Source organism: Crocuta crocuta, unplaced genomic scaffold (assembly GCF_008692635.1).
Source record: "Crocuta crocuta isolate KB4526 unplaced genomic scaffold, BGI_CrCroc_1.0 scaffold282, whole genome shotgun sequence".
Classification (NCBI taxonomy): Eukaryota; Metazoa; Chordata; class Mammalia; order Carnivora; family Hyaenidae; genus Crocuta; species Crocuta crocuta.
Window position 1 is genome coordinate 2,791,704 of NW_027529174.1, and position 20,072 is coordinate 2,811,775.

Consider the following 20,072-nt stretch of genomic DNA (forward strand, 5'->3'; position numbering starts at 1 on the left):
GGAGATTTTGCTCGTGATCTCAATGGGAGTTCCAGAGAACAATTAAAGGAGTTTGGATATTGGGAAAGGAAGAGCAAAGGGATCACTGATGGGATATAAAGAGTAAATGAGGACAAGAATCCAGGTGATGAGGGGAGGGGTGTATGACGTGGTGGGTTTGGTCCTTTCCTGGTGACTGATATAAAAGGAAAGTAGGACATAGTGAGATTAATCTGGATTGTTTCCTGGGCAGGTTATTGTAAATATTGAGGGAGAGAGGGTTTGAGAAAGGCAAACTTACCAAGAGCAGCCAGAGACTTTTGGACTTGTATTAAATTTCTGTTGCTATCATACAAATTACCACTTAGTCTTAAAACAATAAAGATCTATTATCTTACAGTCCTGCAGCCCAGAGGTTCCATAATGGGTCTCACTGGGCTAATCAAATCAAGGTGTCAGCAGGCGTGCATTCCTTTCTGGAAAATTCCTTTCTCTCCTTTCAGGGGAGAATCTCTTTCCTTGTGTTTTCAAGCTTCTTGATGCCTCACATTCCTTGCCTTATGGCCCTTTTCTTCCACCTTCAGAACCTGCAACATCGCATCTTTCTGGTCCTGCTTCTGTCTCATAATTTCTCTCTAACCACAGCCAGGAAAAGTCCTTTGCTTTTCTAAAAATATTTGTTCAATTTTATTTCCAGTATAGTTAACATACAACATTATATTAATTTCAGGTCTATAATATAGTGATTCAGCACTTCGATATATCACTCAGTGCTCATCACAAGTGCCCTCAATCCCCATCACCTGTTTAACCTATCCCTCCCCCCACCTCCCCTCTGGTAACCATCAGTTCTCCGTAATTAAATCAGTTTCTTGGTAACTCTCTCTTTCCCATTGCTCATTTATTTTGTTTCTTAAATACCACATATGAGTGAAATCATGTAGTATTTGTCTTTGACTTATTTTACTTAGCATTATATTCTCTAGCTCCATCCACGTTGCTGCAAATGGCAAGATTTCATTCTTTTTTATGGCTGAATAATATTCCAATGTGTGTATGTATATGTATGTATGTGTGTATCATCTTATTTTGTTTTTTTTTTTTTTTTAATTTTAAAGAGAGAGAGAGCAGGGGAGAGGGTCAGAGGGAGAGTGAGAGAATCCCAAGCAGGGCTTGATCCTATGTCCCTGGGTCACTACCTGAGCCAAAATAAAGAATCAGATGCTCAACCTACTGAACCACCCAGGTGTGCTATATTATATCTTTATCCATTCATCTATCAATGGACACTTGGGCTGCTTCCATAATTTGGCTGTTGTAAATAATGCTGCAGTAAACATAGGGGGTGCATGTATCTGAAAGGCCCTCTGCTTTTAAAGACTCACATGATTACACTGTACCCACAGGTAATTCAGGATAATCTCCCCATCAAGATCTTTAACCTTAATCACATCTGCAAAGTCCCTTTTTGCCATGTAAGGTAACATTTACAGGCTCGAGAGATTAGGGCATGATCCTTTTAGTGGCACCATTATTTTGCCTACAAAGGACCATTTTTTTTCTTTCTGTTGATCCTAGTAAAGAGGCCTGGTGCAGGATGATGTAGTTTCAGGTAATGGTATCTGGTTCAGTGTATAGTTCACTCTGAGACTCAAGCTTTGGGTCTGTATTTCCAGATTGTCTGTGGGACGTAGTGTAGGCTAGGGCCAGGCTCTGGCCTCAGTCTCATCTCTGAAAAAGGAATATGGTGCTTGTATATTCTGTGGACGAGATCAGTCCATTACATGAATAGGGAGCTCAGATGTTATTTGAACAAATACATTAGTTGAATCATTGGAATAGTCTTGTGTCCTAAGAAAGTTGTACTAATTTTTCATTTTTATTTAATGAGGCTTCAAAAATATGTCACATTTAGATATTTGAACGATGAGAGCTCTGGTATCATTTATTATTTGTCTTGAACCAGAATCTTGTCTTGTTCTTGCAAGTTTGGGTTGGGGTATGTTTCTTGTTCTTACTTTCACTTCTCAGCTTAAATTGGTCTTGAAAACTGCAATATATAGAGTGAAGAATATTTTTTATCTTACTAATATTTTATATCCATTGTAGAGGTAGGCTTATGTTCCCATTCAGTATTGAATAAGTTGAGAACTGTTTAATTTCATCTTTATTCCTACATTAAACAAATCATTTTAAAATTATTTAAATCTTTATTTGCAAGTTAAAATTGTTCTTTTGGGAATAATTCTCTTTTTAGTTATAATACAGACATTGAACACTCTGCAGAAGCAAGTTAGAATTTTTCATAAATGATAATAAACACAGTTAAGGATTGATGTTTGGGTTTTTATATTATACCAGTCAATTAAATTTCACCGCTACTTTTAATTAATGTTAATAGACCCATCAGTCCTAGAATATTTGTGATATCAGATTTAACTCACCTAAATTCCAAATTAGGTCAGTGGGTCAATAGGTTATTAGGTTAGAAAAAGATTTTTTGTAGTTTCCATTTTTTAAACCCAGGTTCCTGAGTTAATCATTTTATTTTATTATTTTTATTAAAAATTTGTTGATGTTTATTTTTGAGAGAGAGTATGAACAGGGGAGGAGCAGAGAGGGAAGGAGACACAGAATCCTAAGCAGGCTCCAGGTTCTGAGCTGTCAGCACAGAGCCCAATGCATGGCACGAACTCAAACTGTGAGATCATGACCTGAACTGAATGAAGGTGGACACTTAACTGACTGAGCCACCCAGGCGTCCCGATCATTTTGGTTCTTTTTAAATTTATTTATTTATTTTGAGAAAGAGCATGAGCAGGTTAGGGGTAGAGAGAAGGGAGAGAGAGAATCCCAAGCAGGCTCTGAGCTGTCAGTACAGAGCCCAGTGTGGGGCTCAAACTCACTGTGAGATCATGACCTCATGATTTCATCATGACTGTGAAATCAAGAGTCGGACTTTTTTTTTTTAATGTTTTATTTATTTTTGAGAGAGATATAGAGACAGCATGAGCAGGGGAGGATCAGAGAGAGAGGGAGACACAGAATCCGAAGACAGGCTCCAGGCAAGAGTCGGACTTTTAACTGACTGAGCCACACAGGCACCCCGACTTAATAATTTTAAATTAATAATTTAAAGATTATTAGTAATTAGATGGAATTAAAAGTTTTTTCTTTAAATTATGTGAACAGTACATAGGAAAATAGTCTCTGTTACTTATATTTTGTAACAGTAACATGTTATTTTGTTACTCATACTTTGTTTTCTGGAATGGATAAACATCTATTTTATGTTAATTATGTATAGCCAGGTCTCTAATGTTAGACAATTGCAATAAAAAGAAAAAGACAGCACTTAAGTTTTTCTGATTATAGTAATAGTGTATGTTCATAGGAGACATTTTAGAACATACTAAAGAAAAAATTTAAAAGTTTATAGGCTAATTAGGAATAACCACAGTTGATATTTTTGGCTTATTTGAATTTATGTTTGATATATCTTGATGCCACTCTTACTGCTAGTAGATGCTTAGATTCTTTCTAGCTTTAGTAGATGATGCAGTGAACATAAAACTTTGGAAACACTTCTTGATTGTTCCCTTTTTTTCAAAGTAAAATTACTTGGTACTCGGTCAAAGGATATAAATATATTCAAGCTATTGATACACCTCCCCAAATGTTTATTTTAAGAAAGGGCTTTTTATCGGGTGCCTGGGTGGCTCAGTTGGCTAAGTGTTAGATTTCGGGTCAGGTCATGATCTCACAGTTTGTGAGTTCGAGCCCTGTGTTGGGCTCTGTGCTGACAGCTCGGAGCCTGGAGCCTGTTTTGGATTCTGTGTCTCCCTCTTTCACTCTCTGCCCTTCCCCTACTCATGCTCTGTCTCTCTCTCAAGAATAAACATTAAAAAAAATTTTTTTTTAAAAAGGGCTTTTTTTTTTTTTTTTTTTAAGAAAAAGCTTTCCGCCTAAGGTCAGGAACATGATGGGGATGTCTATTCTCACCACTCTTGTTTAACATAGTGTTGGAAGTCCTAGCCTCAGTAGTCCTACAATAAAATAAAATGAAAGGCATCCAAATTGGCAAAGAACACTTTTACTCTTTGCAGATGACATGATACTCTACATGAAAAACCCAAAAGACTACTAAAAAGCTGCTAGAACTGATACTTGAATTCAGCAAAGTCACAGGATACAAATTCAGTGTGCAGAAATCAGTTGCATTTCTATATCCCAATAATGAAGCAACAAAAAGAGAAATCAAGAAATTTATCCCATTGGTAATTGCATCAAAGAATCATAAAATACCTAGGAATAAACCTAACCAAAGATGTAAAGGGTCTGTGTGCTGAAAACTGTAGAAAACTTATGACAGAAATTGAAGAACACACAAAGAAATGGAAAAACATTCCATGCTCATGGATTAGAAGAATTAATATTAAGATGTCACTACCACCCAAAGCAATCTATACATTCAGTGCATCCCAATCAAAATTACACTGGCATTCTTCTCAAACCTAGTACAAACAGTCCTCAAATTTGTATGGAACCTCAAAAGATCCCCAGTAGCCAAAGTAATGTTTTAAGAGAAAACCAAAGCAGGAGGCATCAGAATTCCAGGCTTTAGCCTGCATTACAAAGCTGTAATCATCAAGAAAGTAAGGTATTGGCACAAAAACAGACACATAGACCAATGGAATGGAATAGAGTACCCAGAATTGGACCCACAAAGGTATGGCCAACTAATCTTTGATAAGCAGGAAAGAATATCCAATGGAAAAAAGACAGTCTCTTTAGCAAATGGTGCTGGGAGACCTGGACAGCAACATGCAAAAGAAGGAAACTAGATACCACTTTCTTACACCATACACAAGAATAAACTCAAAATGGATGAAAGATGTACATGTGAGACAGGAAACCATCAAAACCCTAGAGGAGAAAGCAGGCAACAATGTCTTTGACCTAGCCGCAGCAATTTCTTGCTTGACAAGTTTCCAAAGGCAAGGGAGTTAAAAGCAAAAATGAACTACTGAGACCTCATCGAGATAAAAAGCTGCTGAACAGCAAAGGAAACAACCAACAAAACTAAAAGGCAATGGACGGAATGGGAAAAGATATTTGCAAATGACATATCAGATAAAGGGTTAGTATTCAAAATCTATGAAAGAACTTACCAAATTCAACACCCGAAAAACAAAACAATCCAGTGAAGAAATTGGCAGAGATATGAATAGACATGTTTCCAAAGAAGACATCCAGATAGCCAATAGACACATAAAAAGATGCTCAACATCATTCATCAGGAGGGAAATACAAATAAAAACCACAATGAAATACCCCCTCATACCTTTCAGAATGTCTAACAGTAACAAGGGAACAACAGGTGTTGGCGAGGGTGTGGAGAGAGGGGAACACTTTTGCACTGTTGGTGGGAATGCAAACTGGTACAGCCACTCTAGAAAACAGTATAGAGGTTCTTCAAAAAATTAAAAATAGGACTACCCTACAACCCAGCAATAACACTACTAGGAATTTATCCAGAGGATACAGGAGTGCTGATTCATAGGGACACATGTACCTCAATGTTTATAGCAGCACTTTCAACAATAGCCAAATTATGGAAAGAGCCTAAATATCCATCAACTGATGAATGGATAAAGAAGATGTTTCTTCTTTGTATGTATAATACAATGGAATACTGCTTGGCAATGAGAAAGAATGAAATCCTGCCATTTGCAGCAACATGGATGGATCTAGAGGGTATTATGCTAAGTGAAATAAGTCAATCAGAGAAAGATACTATATGTTTTCATTCATATGTGGATCTTGAGAAACTGAAGAGAAGACCCTGGGGGATGGGAAGGGGAAAAATAGTTACAAACAGGAAAGGAGGGAGGCAAACCATAAGAGACTCTTAAATACAGGGAATAAACTGAGGGTTGATGGGGGGGAAGTGAAGGGAAGAGGGGAAAAATGGGTGATGGGTGTTGGAGTGTTGGGATGAGCACTGGGTGTTATATGTAAGTGATGAATCATGGGAATCTATCCCCCAGACCAAGAGCACACTGCATATACTGTATGTTAGCCAACTTGACAAAAAATTATATATTTTTTAAAAATGGGTTTTCAAGTTCACTTTCTTAAAGCAGTGTTCAGTGTCTGTTTCATACCTCCTTTAAAAAGTATCAAACTCTTTGTTATTAAATGGACATTTTTGAGTCATTATCTTATCTGCACAGCAATATTGACATTGTTAACTTCACAAAACACTCTTCTCCTTTAATTTTAGTGACAGCTAATCCTTCTTGGCTTTCTTCTGTCTCTTTGATCCTTTTCCATCTAGTTGATATTATTAATACTAATCATATTTATTTTATTTTTTAACACTATTCATATTTAAAATTCACTTGCTGTTTTCTGTATACCGTCCCAAACATGTAACATATTTAATCCTCAGAACAACTATATGTACCTATCACTATTGTCCAAAAAAATGATGTGTAGAGAAGTGACTAGTCAAAGATCCATAGCTAATAAAGGGCTGAGCTATAATTCATACCCAGGAAATCTGTTTTCAGAGCCCATTTCTTTATTTGATTCTTATTTAGATTACTTAAAAATTTTTGTTTTAGTGAAATATAGTTAACTCAATATTATAGTAGTTTCAGGAGTACAACATAGTGATTGGACGGCTCTATACATTATGCTATGCTCACCATAAGGGTAGCTACCATCTGTCACCATACAATACTATTATAATTCCATTGACTATGTTCTCTGTGTTGTGCCTTTTATTCCCATAACATATATTTTGTAACCAGAAGCCTGTATCTGCCACTCCCTTTACCCCATTTTGTTCATCTCTTGACCACCACCCTTCCTGTGGCAACTACAGTTCTCTATATTATAGGTTTCTTTCTGTTCTTTTTGTTTGTTCATTTGTTTTGTTTTTTAGATTCTGCATGTAAGTGAAATCAGATGGTATTTGTCTTTCTCTGACTTTGGTCCACCTGTCACAAATAGCAAGATCTTTCTTATTATGGCACTGTAATAATCCATTTCCCAGCACCATCTATTGAACAGACTGTCTGTATTGTCTCCTCCTTTGTTGTAGATTAATTCACCATATATGCATTTATATCTGAGTTTTCCATTCTACTCCATTAATCTATCTATCTTTGTGCCAGTACCATACAGTTTGGATTACTATAGCTTTGTAGTGTATCTTGAAATTTGCAACGGTGACACCGCCGGCTTTCTTCTTTTCTCAAGATTGCTTCGGCTCTTTGAAGCCTTTTGTTGTTCCATGCAAACGTTGGGGATTATTTGTTCTAGTTCTGTGAAAAATACCACTGGTATTTTGATGGGGATTACATTGAATCTGTAAATTGCGTTGGGTAGTATGGACATTTTAAACAATACTTTTCCAATCCATGATCATGGAATATCTTTCCATTTGTTTGTGTCTTCAGTTTCTTTCATTAAGGTTTTATAGTTTTCAGAATATAGGCAGAGCTCATTTCTTTAAGTTCCTTGCTCTGCCTCTTTCCCATTTTATTAGTCTTCTTCCAGTTTCTAAAATACTAAATTTTCATCAAGTTTCAATCTTAACCTTTCTTTTTCTTATTTTATATGTTTTTCCTAGAGAATCCCATCCGTCATTGTATTTATATGTTTATATTGATGACTTGCAATTTACATCTTGATCCAGTTCCTTCTTAAATGCCATGCTCATTTCTAACTGCCTACTGGATGTTTTTCCCCTTGCATATCCCTTAGATACCTTAAAGACAACATGTCTAAAACTGAATCCATCATCTGAAGTAAATGTTAGGTATTTGTAACATAGTGATTAAGAGCATAGTTCAAACTAAACTATCAGTGTTCACATCTCAGCTTTATTGCTGACTTTGATTAGCTTACCTATAGTCTTTGTGTTTCAATTTCCTCATCAGTAAAATGGAGATAATAACAGAGCTTATGTCATATAATTGTTGAGAGTCTTTAATGAGAGAAGACTTTGAGGAATGCCTGGCACATAGTAAATATTCAATAAATGGTAGACACTGCTTCTAATATCATTCCCTTCCATTTCCCTCCAGCTTATTCTTCCTAAGTTTCCTGTCAAGCCAAAATTTGGGTGGTTCTTGACCCTCACTGCTTCCTGACAATCCCCAAGTTCTGTCTAGTCATATAGTATATATTGAAGTTCTTTTATATAGCCTCTGTACCCTATTTCCTAACTAATTCCTAGAATTAGTCTCCCTAACTCTAGTCCTGCCTTCTTCATTCCATTCTGTATATTGTAGCCAGAATATTTCAGAAGAACAAATCTATTAATGTTAGTTCCCTACCTAAAACTACTTCAGTTTTTTTCAGTTGCTTTTCAGGGGTGGGTGACTTTCTTTTTAACCTTCACATGGCCTTTCATGATACACACACCTCACCATTCTTATCTCTTACCACCAGTTTTTACCCCATGCCTTCCCTAGGTTTTTGCTCTAAACATGATGAACTACTTGCAGTACCCTTCTTTCTCGTGTCTCCAAACCTTTACCTATACATCAAAGTTCTCTGTTTCTTGGCCTGGTGAATTTTATTTATCCTTCAGATCGTGACGTGGGGATTACTTCTTTCAAGAGGCATCCTTAACCTCTGTCCCTCCTGTGTATTCACAGAGGTATTGTGCATACCTCTGGAAAGTGCTTAAATGCAGTGGCTATGTCTGTTTTGCCATTTTAAAACTACCATTACCATTGTGTTGGACACTTGTATTGGTGCTCAGTAAGTGTTTGCTGAACAATAGATAAATATATGAAGTATAATTTTTAAGGAATCACTAATATTTAACTATGACAAGTTTTTAGTTAAGTTTCTTTGACTTCTGGCCAGAATCCTTTTACATTTATTAGCTATTTGTTTTCTTTGTGCTTCATTTAGTTATACTTCTTGATCATTTTGATTTTTTTTTATGTTTTATTTATTTCTAAGAGAGAGAGAGACAGCGTGAGCAAGGGAGGGTCAGAGAGAGAGGGAGTCACAGACTCTGAAACAGGCTCCAGGCTCTGAGCTGGCAGTCAGCACAGAGCCCGACGCGTGGGCTCGAACCCACGAACCGCGAGATCATGACCTAAGCGAAAGTCGGACGCTTAACCGACTAAGCCACCCAGGCACCCCTAGTTATACTTCTTGATTATTTTGGATGGGTGGATTTTGATGTTTTTTAAGTAACTTTTAGATCATCTAAGGTAATAGATAATAACCCTTTGTCATGCTGCAAATATGTAAGCCTTTTATTTTGTTTTGTTTTTTTAAAGGGGGAGTTGCTATTTGTCTTTATTTTGTTAATAAAAATAAATAATCCTATGCTATTTATACCTTTTACTCTTCACAACAACCCCCAAAAGTAAGAATTCGGAGGATGGTTAAGTAAACTATCCAAAGATTTTCATCCAGGCCTTTCTAAATTCCACAGGTATTAAGTTTTGTGCTTACTCTTCCAGCATGCTGTTTATTAGCTGCTTTAATTCGGACTGGGGAATGCTAACCCAAAATACTTCAACTAGGACACTGGGATCTTGCTTCTACTTTTGCTTCATGCACATTTTAGGAATTCAGTTCTGTTGCTCTGGTGCTTTTGACTCAGACCATTTATTGTTGTTTTATTTCTTCAGCTTCCAGGAGTATTTTTGTTATCAAAAATCCCACTTTCTCAAAAAATACCATTTTTTTGCCAGCAGAATATCCTTTTTTGTTGCTGTTCCATTGCATGCACAATCATATTCTTGGTTTTAAAGAACTTTAGAGTGGACATTGGATAGATCAGAAGCAGACTTGAGTGTAGAGTTTTGTACTAATTTTGTGGCAAGGTTGAGTTGGTCTCAGTTAATTGAGTTATTCACTGATGCCAGTTGAGTATTTAGTATTTGTCAAATATTCTGACAGGCCCTGATAATAGATGAATAAGTAAATTATCATTCCTGTTTAAAAAAAAAAAACCCTCATGGTTTAGAAGAATATTGTCAATGAGAATGTTACAGTGAATTTCCACTTCTGCATTGAAAAGTAGAGCACAGTAATTCCTAATTTTTCTTGTCAGTGAAATAACCTTGATAACTGAAATCCTGAGGTTTTCTACACTGAGAATTTTGAGTAAAATTCACCCTGGTTTTCCATTTTGAAGGTGAAAATGAAAACCAAAGTATATACACACGTACACACAAAGTAGGGAGATGGTGAAAGAAACCAAATGTGAACCAGGCATATGTGATGTTTTATTAAATATGATGCAAATAATCACTGTTGGGTCATGACCTTTTCTTCATTAGCTGATGCTGAGACTTCCATGGTAGTAATTCATATGTGTTCATTGGCATTCCTAAAGCAATCATTTGATTAAACTTTTATCAAATTTTGAGTACTTTCTTATAAAGAATATACGTAAGTTTGAAACTATTGGGAACTAATTCATGGGAATACTATTAAATAGTAAATATTGTGGCAGCCTCTATACAGTTGGTCTTACTGTGCTTTAGATCATGTCATTAGTCTGTACCATAGCCTATTATAGGAAAAGGCTTAAGAAATCTTTTGTTAACTAGTTCCTTCAACTTATTAAGTGCGTGTAATCTCTAACATAGGGCTTGAACTTCTTTTAATCCTTAAATACTGACTTAAATAATTGAGAGCCTTAATCTAATTTATTGTACCTTTATATTTCTGTAATTTTGAACTGTAATATAAATTCTAATTGAAAAAGATGGGGTCTGGGGCACCAGGGTGGCTCAGTCAGTTGGGCATTTGACTTCCACTCAGTTTGTAATCTTTCGTTCATGAGTTTGAGCCCCGCTTCAGGCTCTGTGCTGACAGCTCAGAGCCTACAGCCTGCTTCAAATTCTGTGTTTCCCTCTTTCTCTGCCCCTCTCCTGCTCACACTCTGTCTCAAAAATAAATGAACATTAAAAAAAAAAAAACCCCAACAACCCAGTAGTTAAACAAATAAAAGAAAGAAATTGAGTCTATCATAATTTTTTTTACTTGAAATGTTTCTAGGTAAAAATATACTTTGTGACTTAAACATTAAATTATTTTTTATTGGGGTGCCTGGATGGCTCAGTCAGTTAAGTGTCCAACTCTTGATCTCAGCTAAGGTCTTGATCTCATCAGCATTGTGAGTTCAAGCCCCATATTAGTCTCTGTGCTGGGCGTGATGCCTACTTAAAAGAAAAATTATTTTTTGTTAATTAAAGTGACACTAGCTTTTAGGGATTTTTAAAAAAATTATGGCAAAAAGAAAACAAAGTCACCACTTGATCCTAACAACAAATAAAAAGCTAAAAAGTCTGAAAAAACAACAACTCTTGGATGTATAAGAGAGAAGAGGACCCAGTGAAAAACCTCACAGTCACAAGGTAGTCTTCCCAAGATTGGAGAGTCAAATAAATATAAGAAGTCACAGCTTCCTAGAACAGAGACTCACAAGTGGAAAGCACCTCAGAAACCACTGCAGAATCAGAACTATTATTGACATATTGCTAGAGCCTTACTATGGGTAACTTTGACAATTGAAAACTCCAAAGGGCCTCAGTCACAGGGGTGCCTCAACAGTATCATGAGATTTACCTCAGGATTTTGACCAGGTTCCCACGGTGAATAGCAGAAAATCTAGAGAAACATTGGTAAAGTACACGGTCTGGATTCACAGGCTCACAAAAGACTGAGACCTAATTTTGGGACTGTAAAATGTTTTCCTTCCTCCACATCTCACCACCATGTTATTAAAGGCCTGTTTACAGTAATTCCTCTCGCCTAGTACACATCATATCCAGCAATCAAGAAAAAATTACAAGGCACACCGAAAGGCAAAAAGCATAACTTGAAGAGACAGAATAAATATCAGAAACAGACATCGCATAGTTGGAGCTATCAGACGAGGAGTTTAAAATAACTATGATTAATATGCTTAGGGATCTAATGGATAAAATAGTATGTAAGAACAGGTGGGCAGTGTAAGCAGAGAGATGGAAATCCTCAGGAGATAGATACAGAGCTAGAGATTAAATACTGTAACAGAAATGAAGAATACCTTTGATGGGCTTACTAGTAGACTCAACACATGAGGAAAGAACCTCTGATCTAGAAGATGTCTCAGTAGAATTCTCAAAAAATGAAAAGCAAAGAGGACAAAGACTGAAAAGAACAGAGTATCTAGGGACTGTTGGACAACTGCAAAATTTGTAGTATGTGTGTAATGGAAACACCAGAAGGAGAAAGAGAAAGGAACAGAAGAAAGATTTGAAACAATAATGACTGAGAATTTCCCCAAATTAATGCCAGATACCAAATCAAGACCCAGGAAACTTGGAGGCCACCAAGAAGGATAAATGCCCCCCTGAAACAACCTAAGTGTATCATTTTCAAACTATAGAAAATCAGATATAAAGAAAAAAATCCTGAAAGAAACCAGAGGAAAAAGTACACCTTACCTAGAGAGAAGAACAAAGAATTACATTTGACTTCTCAGAAACCGTGCAAGTAAGAAGAAAGTAGAGGGACATTTTTTACAGTTTGAGAGGAAAACTCAACAGCTAGAATTCTTTACCCTGTGAAACTATTCTTCAAAAATGAAAGAGAAATAAAGACTTTTCAAACAGAAATTGAGGAAAGTTTTTGATAAAAGGTTTGTCTTGAAGGAAATATTAAAAGTTCTTTAGAGAGAAGAAAAATGGTATAAATCAGAAACTTGGAAGTTTGTAAAGTAAGAAAGAGAATTGAAGAGGTAAGTAAAGGTAAAAAAAAATTATTTTTCTTAATCTAAAATAACAGTTCAAAATAATAATAGCAATAGTGAATTTAACTGTACATGTTTATGTGTTTATGCATACACACACTTATACATGCTTATATGTAAGTTATATATATTATATGAATGACAATTATAATACAAGGGATAGGAGGGAGAAATTAGGTTTATTTGGTTATTATAAGGTATACTTCTTGTGAAGTGGTATAGTCTTATTTGAAAGTGAACTTGGAATAGTTATAAATGTATATTGTAGAGGTGGCCAGCTGGCTTAGTCGGTAGAGTATGCAACTCTTGATCTCAGGGTTGGGAGTTCAAGCCCCATGTTGGGGGTAGAGTTTACTTTAAAAAAATATATGTGTGTATATGTGTATATATATTTGTACACATACATATATATGAAAAAATATTTTAAATGTATATGATAAACTGAAGGGTAACCACTTAAAAAAGTAAAAATTGGGGTTCCTGGATGGCCTTTTTCGTTGGGTGTCCGACTCTTGGTTTCAGTGTAGGTCATGATCTCAGGATTCATGGGATCAAGCCCTGTGCCAGACTCTGCACAGACTGTGGATCCTGCTTAGGATTATCTCTTTCCCTTTCTGCCCCTGCCCGGCTTGCACTTGCACACGTTCTCTCTCTCTCAAAACAAATAAACATTTTAAAAAAGATACTGAAAAAAGTAAAAACCACTAAAAAAGGTTTTAAAAACCATAATATGCTAAGAAAGAAGAGAATAGGAATCCTATGAACTGCTCAAAAAATCATACAAAGATGCCGAAAACCACAAAAGACAGAGTGGAAGACAAAAATGGGAATAAAGAACAAAGCAACAAGTAGAAACAATGATTAGTATGGTAGATATTAGGCCAACTGTATCAATAATCACTTTGAATGTCAGTTCAGATATACCAATTAAATGGCAGAGGTTGTTAGAGTTCATCAAAAAACAAGCTCCAACTGTGTGTTGTCTACAAGAAACCCCTTGTAAATATAAAGACATTTAGATTAAATGGATGGAGAGAAAAGAAATCTACTCTCTCAAATTTCTAAGTGTGTTTATTACTGTTAGCTATGCATATAGCAGATATCTAGAACTTTTTTATCTTGAATGACTATGAAGTTCTATATCCATTAAAAAGGAATTCTTGATTTCTCCCTTCCCCAAGCCCCTGACAACCACCATTCTGCTTTGTGCTTCTGTCAGTTTGAGCGCTTTAAGTACCTCATGTAAGTGGAATGATGCATTATTTGTCTTTCTATGACTGGCTCATTTTATTTAGTTAGTATTGTGTCCCCAAGATTCATCCATGTTGTCAGATATCAGTGGATTTCCTTCTTTTCGTGGGCTAAGTAATATTCCCTTGTATGTACATACCACATTTTCTGTATCCATTTTATCTGTCCATGGACTTTTAGGTTGTTTCTACTTCTGGCTATGTGAATATGCTCAATGAACATGGGAGTACAGTGATGTCTTCAAGATCCTATTCTTACTCCTTTTGCATAAATACTCAGAAGTGGAATTGCTGGATCATATGGTAGTTTTATTTTTAATTTTTTGACAAATTTCTTTGCTGTCTTCTATAGCAACTGCACCCTTTTATATTCCCACCCACAGTGAACAGAATTCCAATTTTTCTGCATCCTTGCCAAACTTCATTTTTTCTGTGTTCTGTGTTTTTGTTTTTGCTTTTATAATGACCATTTTAACAGGGGTGCAATGATATCTCATTGTGGTTTTGATTTGCATTTCCCTTATAATTAAGGATTTTGAGCATCTTCCATATATCTGTTGGACATTTGTATGTCTTAGGAGAAATGTTTAAGTCATTTGCCTATGTTTTTATTTGGGCTGTTTTGTGGAGTTTTGTTGTTTGCTGAGTTGTAGAGTTTCCTTACGTATTTTGGATATTAACCCCTTATCAGATATATATGGTTATCAGATATTTTCTCCCATTCCATAGATTACCTTTTCACTCAGTTGTTTCTTTTGCTGTGCAGAAGTTGTTTAACTTGAAGGAGTCCCACTTTTCTATTTTTGCTTTTGTTTTCTTTGCATTTGGTGTCCCATCCAAGACATCATTTCCAAATCCAGTGTCCTGAAATTTTTCCTTTTGTTTTCCTCCAGTAGTTTTATAGTTTCAAGTTTTACATTTAAGTCTTTAATCCATATTGATTTGATTTTTGTGTATAGTGTAAGGTAGAGTCCATCCAGTTTGATTCTTTTGCATAAGAATATACTGTTTTCCCAAGACCATATTTTAAAGACAGTATGCTTTTCGATTCAGTTTGGCACACTTGTTGACGATCATTTGACCATATATGCCTAGGCTTTTATTTCTAGGCTCTCTATTCTTCACCGTTGATATATGTGTTCATCTTTATACCACTACGATACCATTTGGTATTGTAGCTTTGTTTTATGTTTACAAGTCAGGAAGTGTGAAGCATTCAACTTTGTTCCTATTTCTCAGGATTGTTTTGACTAATTGAGATCCTTTGTTGTTCCATATGAATTTTAAGATTTTTTTGTTCAATTTCTACAAAGAATACCATTGGGATTTTGGTACAGATTACATTGAGTCTGTAGATCACATTGGGTAGTATGGACACTTTAATGATAGTATATCTTCTTTAAACACAGGATATCTTTCTATTTATTTGTGTCTTCTTTCAGTAATGTTTTGTAGTTTTCAGTGTACAAGTCTTTTGCCTTTTTGGTCAAGGTTGTTCCTAATTATTTTATTCTTCTTTACGCTGTTGTAAATGGCATTGTGTTTTTAATTTCCCTTTCAGATTATTTGTTGTTACTACATAGAAATGCCACTGATTTTCGTACATTAATTTTTTGTCCTACAACTTTGGCATTTATCATTAGTCTGATGGGGTTTTTTTTGTTTTTTTGTTTTTTTGTTTTTTTTTTTTGGTGGAATCTTTCGGGTTTTCTACATGTAAGATCATGTCATCTGTGAACAGGAATAGTTTTACTTCCTACTTTAAAATTTGTATAAGCCATTTTTTTTTTCTTGCCTAATTACTCTAGATAGAATGTCTAGTATGATGATGAATACAGGTGGTAAGAGTGGACATCTTAGCCTTTTCCTCATCTTAGATGAAAAGCTTTCAGTTTTTTTACTGTTGATCATATTAGCTATGGACTTTTCATATATGGCCTTTGTTACCTTGAGAAAATTGTTATCTGTTGCTCGTTTGTTGTGTGTTTTTGTCATGAAGCAGTGTTGAATTATGTCAAATGCCTGCTCTTCACTGATGTATTTGTGGGATATTTATGCTTTGTTTTATAGATTTGCTATATCATATTGGTTTTTGTATGGTGAAACATACCTTGCATCCCAGGGATAAATTCCACTTGGTCATGCTGTATTATCCTTTTAATATGCTCTTGGATTTGGTTTGTTAGTATTTTGTTGAGGATTTTTGTATTTATATTCTTTTTTTTTTTAATTTTTAATGTTTTTATTTCTTTCTTTTCTTTTTTTTTTTTTTACAAATAGTTTATTGTCAAATTAGTTTCCACATAACACTCAGTGCTCATCCCCACAAGTGTCCTCCTCCATGCCCATCCCCCCCTCCCCCCCCATCCATCAGTCCTCAGTTTTTGTCAGCATTCAAGAGTCTCTCATGGTTTGCCTCTCTCCCTTTCCCCCACCATTTCCGCCCTTCTTTATTCATCAGGAATATTGACCTGTAGTTTTCTTTACTTGTGGGGTCTGTCTGGCTTTGGTGTGAAGGTGATGTTGGCTTCAGAAAATGAGTTTGGGTGTGTTCCCTCTTCAATTTTTTGGAAGGGATTGAGAAAGATTGGTTGTAATTAATTCTTTACATGTTTGGTAGAATTCTCTGTTGAATCTCTTTGGTCCTAGGCTTTTCTTTATTGAAAGGTTTTTGATGACTGATTCACTATCTTTACTAGCTATAGGCGTGTTCAGATTTTCTACTTCTTCATGACCAGCCTTGGTAGGTTGAGTTTATCTATTTCTTCTAGGTTACCCAATTTGTTGGTTTTTCTGTGGTGTCCTCTGTTTTGCTTACATCTACTTGAGTATTTCCTTCCTTCTGCTAACTTTGGGATTTTTTTTTTCTTGTTCCTTTCAGTGTAAAGTTAGGGTTTATTTTTGAGATTTTATTAAATGTAATATTTACCACTGTAAACTTCCCTCCTGGTATTGCTTTTGCTACATCCCATAAGTTTTTATATGTTTTTGTTTGTTCTAGTTATTTTCTAATTTCCTTTTTGATTTCCTCTTTGATCCATTTATTGCTGAATTTTTATACATATGTGAATTTTCTCATTTTCTTTGTGTTATCTATTGCTAGTTTTATTCTATTGTGGGTAGAAAAGATAGGTGGTATGAGTTCAGTCTTCTTAAATTTATTAAGATTTGTTTTGTGACCTGATATGTGATCTGTCCTGAAGAATATTCCATGTACAGTTGAGAAGAATGTTATTCTTTTGCTGTTGGGTGGAATGTTCTGAATATGTCTGTCAAGTTGTGTTAGTCTGTAATGTTATTCAAAGTGTCTGTTTTCTTATTCTGTCTGGATGTTTTATCCTTATTGATACTGGGATATTGAAATCTCTTATTACTGTGTTGCTATCTATTTCTTTCTTCAGTTCTATCATTGTTTGCTTCAGATATTTGGGTGCTCTGGTGCTGAATATATATGTAATTGTTACATCTTCCTTTTTATACGTTTATCATTATATAACATCCTTTTATGTCGCTTGTTAGTTTTTGACTTAAAGTTTATTTTGTTTGATATAAGTACGGCCTTCCTGCTCTCTTTTGGTTACATTTGCATAGAATATGTTTTCACTTTTAGTTTCATCCTCTGTATGTCCTTAAATCTAAAGTGAGTCTGTTGTAGACAACAAATGGTTGGATGTACTTTTTCTGATCCATTTATTGACTCTTTAATTGCAGATTTTAGTCCATTTACGTTTAAAGTAATTACTGATAGGGAAGACTTACTGTGTTCATTTTGTTATTTGTTTTTGACTGTCTTCGAGGTTTCTGTTACTTTGTTCCTCCTGTTGTCTTCCTATGTGTTTTGTTATTGATTTTTTTTGTGTGTATGTGTGACATGCTTTGATTCCTTTCTCATTTCGTTTTGTGGCTCTTCTCTAGGTGCTTTCTTTGTGCTTAACCATGGGTCTTAAATAAAACATCTTGTAGTTTTGACAATCTATATTAAACTGATTACATTTAGAAATCTATTCTTTCACTTCTCTCTCTTCTACACTTTGTTATCAACATCACAAATTACATCTTTCTATTGTATATCCTATTAGTGCATTTTTGTAGTTGTTATTTTTATACTTTTGTCTTTTAACTTCTGTACTAGAATTAAATTATTTTCATTCTTTATTTTTAAGTTGTCTTTTAAAAAGAATTTGTAGAGTTTATCATTTGTTATGTACACTTTTGTGACTTAAGTTCTAAATTTTATGTAAAACTTTTTTATGATAAACTTATATAAGTTGAGTAACTCTAATAAATAATTTTGTTGTTTAAACAGAATTCTGAGACTGATGGTCAGCCATATAGAAGAATACATTGAACCTATAGTTTTCTGAAGAAGCAATTTAAAAGATCCAGAAAACACGAAAGGTAATGAAAAGGTTGTATTTTAGAATGTACTTTGGAATGACATTTTTCCAGCAAAATATATAAATGAATCCATAAACTTTTTTTTTTTAAATGGTTTATTTATTTCTAGGAGAGAGAGAGAGATAGTGTGAGCAGGGGAGGGTCAGAGAGAGAGGGAGTCACAGACTCTGAAACAGGCTCCAGGCTCTGAGCTGGCAGTCAGCACAGAGCCCGACGCGGAGCTCAAACTCACGAACCGTGAGATCATGACCTAAGCGAAAGTCGGTCGCTTAACCGTCTAAGCCACCCAGGCATCCCCATAAACTGTTTTGACACACTAATTTGAGGAATGTTTTATTCAAAATTTTTTCCTGTTGTATTACTTTATTCCAAAACGTTTATTGTATCCGTATATTTAGATACTATTTTAGATACTGAGAATGCATTGATAAACAGGACAGAAGCTGTTCCTGCTCTTATTAGGATTACATTCTAAAAGGAGGGAGGACAAATAAGCCAATGAAACATTTGTTATTAGTTCAAGGCACAGAATTAAAATACATAATGTGTTACAGAGACTGGTGACTGCTTTCATAATTGAAAGAAATAATGAAATATTTGAAAGCCATCATTTAAGAAGAGTATTTCAGTTAAGATCTGAATGGCAAGAATGTGCCAGCCCTGTGAAGATCTGAGAGAGGAGATTTATAAGCATTGAAACCAAAATGACCATCGAATGCTTGAGGAACAGAGAGAAAATGTGACTGCAGTATAATAAATGAGAGGAAGAGTATATGGAATTCAGGTTGGAGAAGAAATCCGGGCAAGTAGCAAATTTACAGAGAAAGTCAAGTGTTCTGTTTTGCTGTATAGTATTTTAGACACCTGTAAGATCTGTAGAAATCTCAAAAGGGTAGTTGGATATAAGATTCTGAAGTTGAGAATCATGTCTAGGGATGTGGATTTGGGAGTTATTGGCATAGAGAGATACTTAAAGGCATATGTCTAGATGAAATTATGTAGGAAGTGTACATAGATTGTGAAGGATTTAGTCTTGGGACATGCCAGTATCAGAGGAGAAGGAACACCAGTGAGATCGGTGAAAAATCAGGAAAGTATTCTGTTACAGGAAGCAAGAAGAGAAAAGTATTTAATAAATGTAGAATTGATCAGTTATATCATATGCTACTAAGACGTAAAGTAGAGTAAAGCAGCCATTGATTGCATTTGGCAGCATGAATGTCCTTTAACCTCTAATAAGAGTGAACCATTTCAGTGGGAGTGGATGAGGATGAAAGTCTGATTATAATTCATGAAGAGAAAATGGGGAATTTCTAGTTAAAGATGGCAAAAAATGCAATTAAATTCCTTCTTTTCCCCTTGAAACTTCATTAAAGCTAAAGTAAAGGGATTTTTTTTTTTTTTAACAAAACTAACTTCATAAGAGCAAAGAGAAGAAGAGAGGAAACAAATGCAAAAAAATTTAGAGCCTGAAAAGCAAAAGGAAGTGTGGTATGTATTACATAGACCCTAGAGCCCCAAGTCAGCTGTGAGAATGCGGAGAATCAAACTTTACAGCACTATAGAGCCTCTGAAATGTCAGGAATTGACAGCACTCTTTACTTCTGTAAATAGGAATACGAGTGGAACTAAAAACAGGCTGATTTGTTGCCAGTCTG

General features: G+C 35.2%; 1 protein-coding gene across 4 annotated transcripts in view; it reads left to right on the forward strand.

The window, feature by feature from the left end:
• The window catches only part of CLOCK (clock circadian regulator), a 146,878-nt gene that overhangs the window by 42,059 nt on the left and 84,747 nt on the right, over positions 1–20,072 (forward strand). For all 4 annotated transcript variants that reach the window (XM_077757762.1, XM_077757766.1, XM_077757763.1 and 1 more), the window contains exon 3: positions 18,323–18,414. The gene's annotated coding sequence lies outside the window, so the exon portion shown is untranslated. The remainder of the gene's footprint in view (positions 1–18,322; positions 18,415–20,072) is intronic.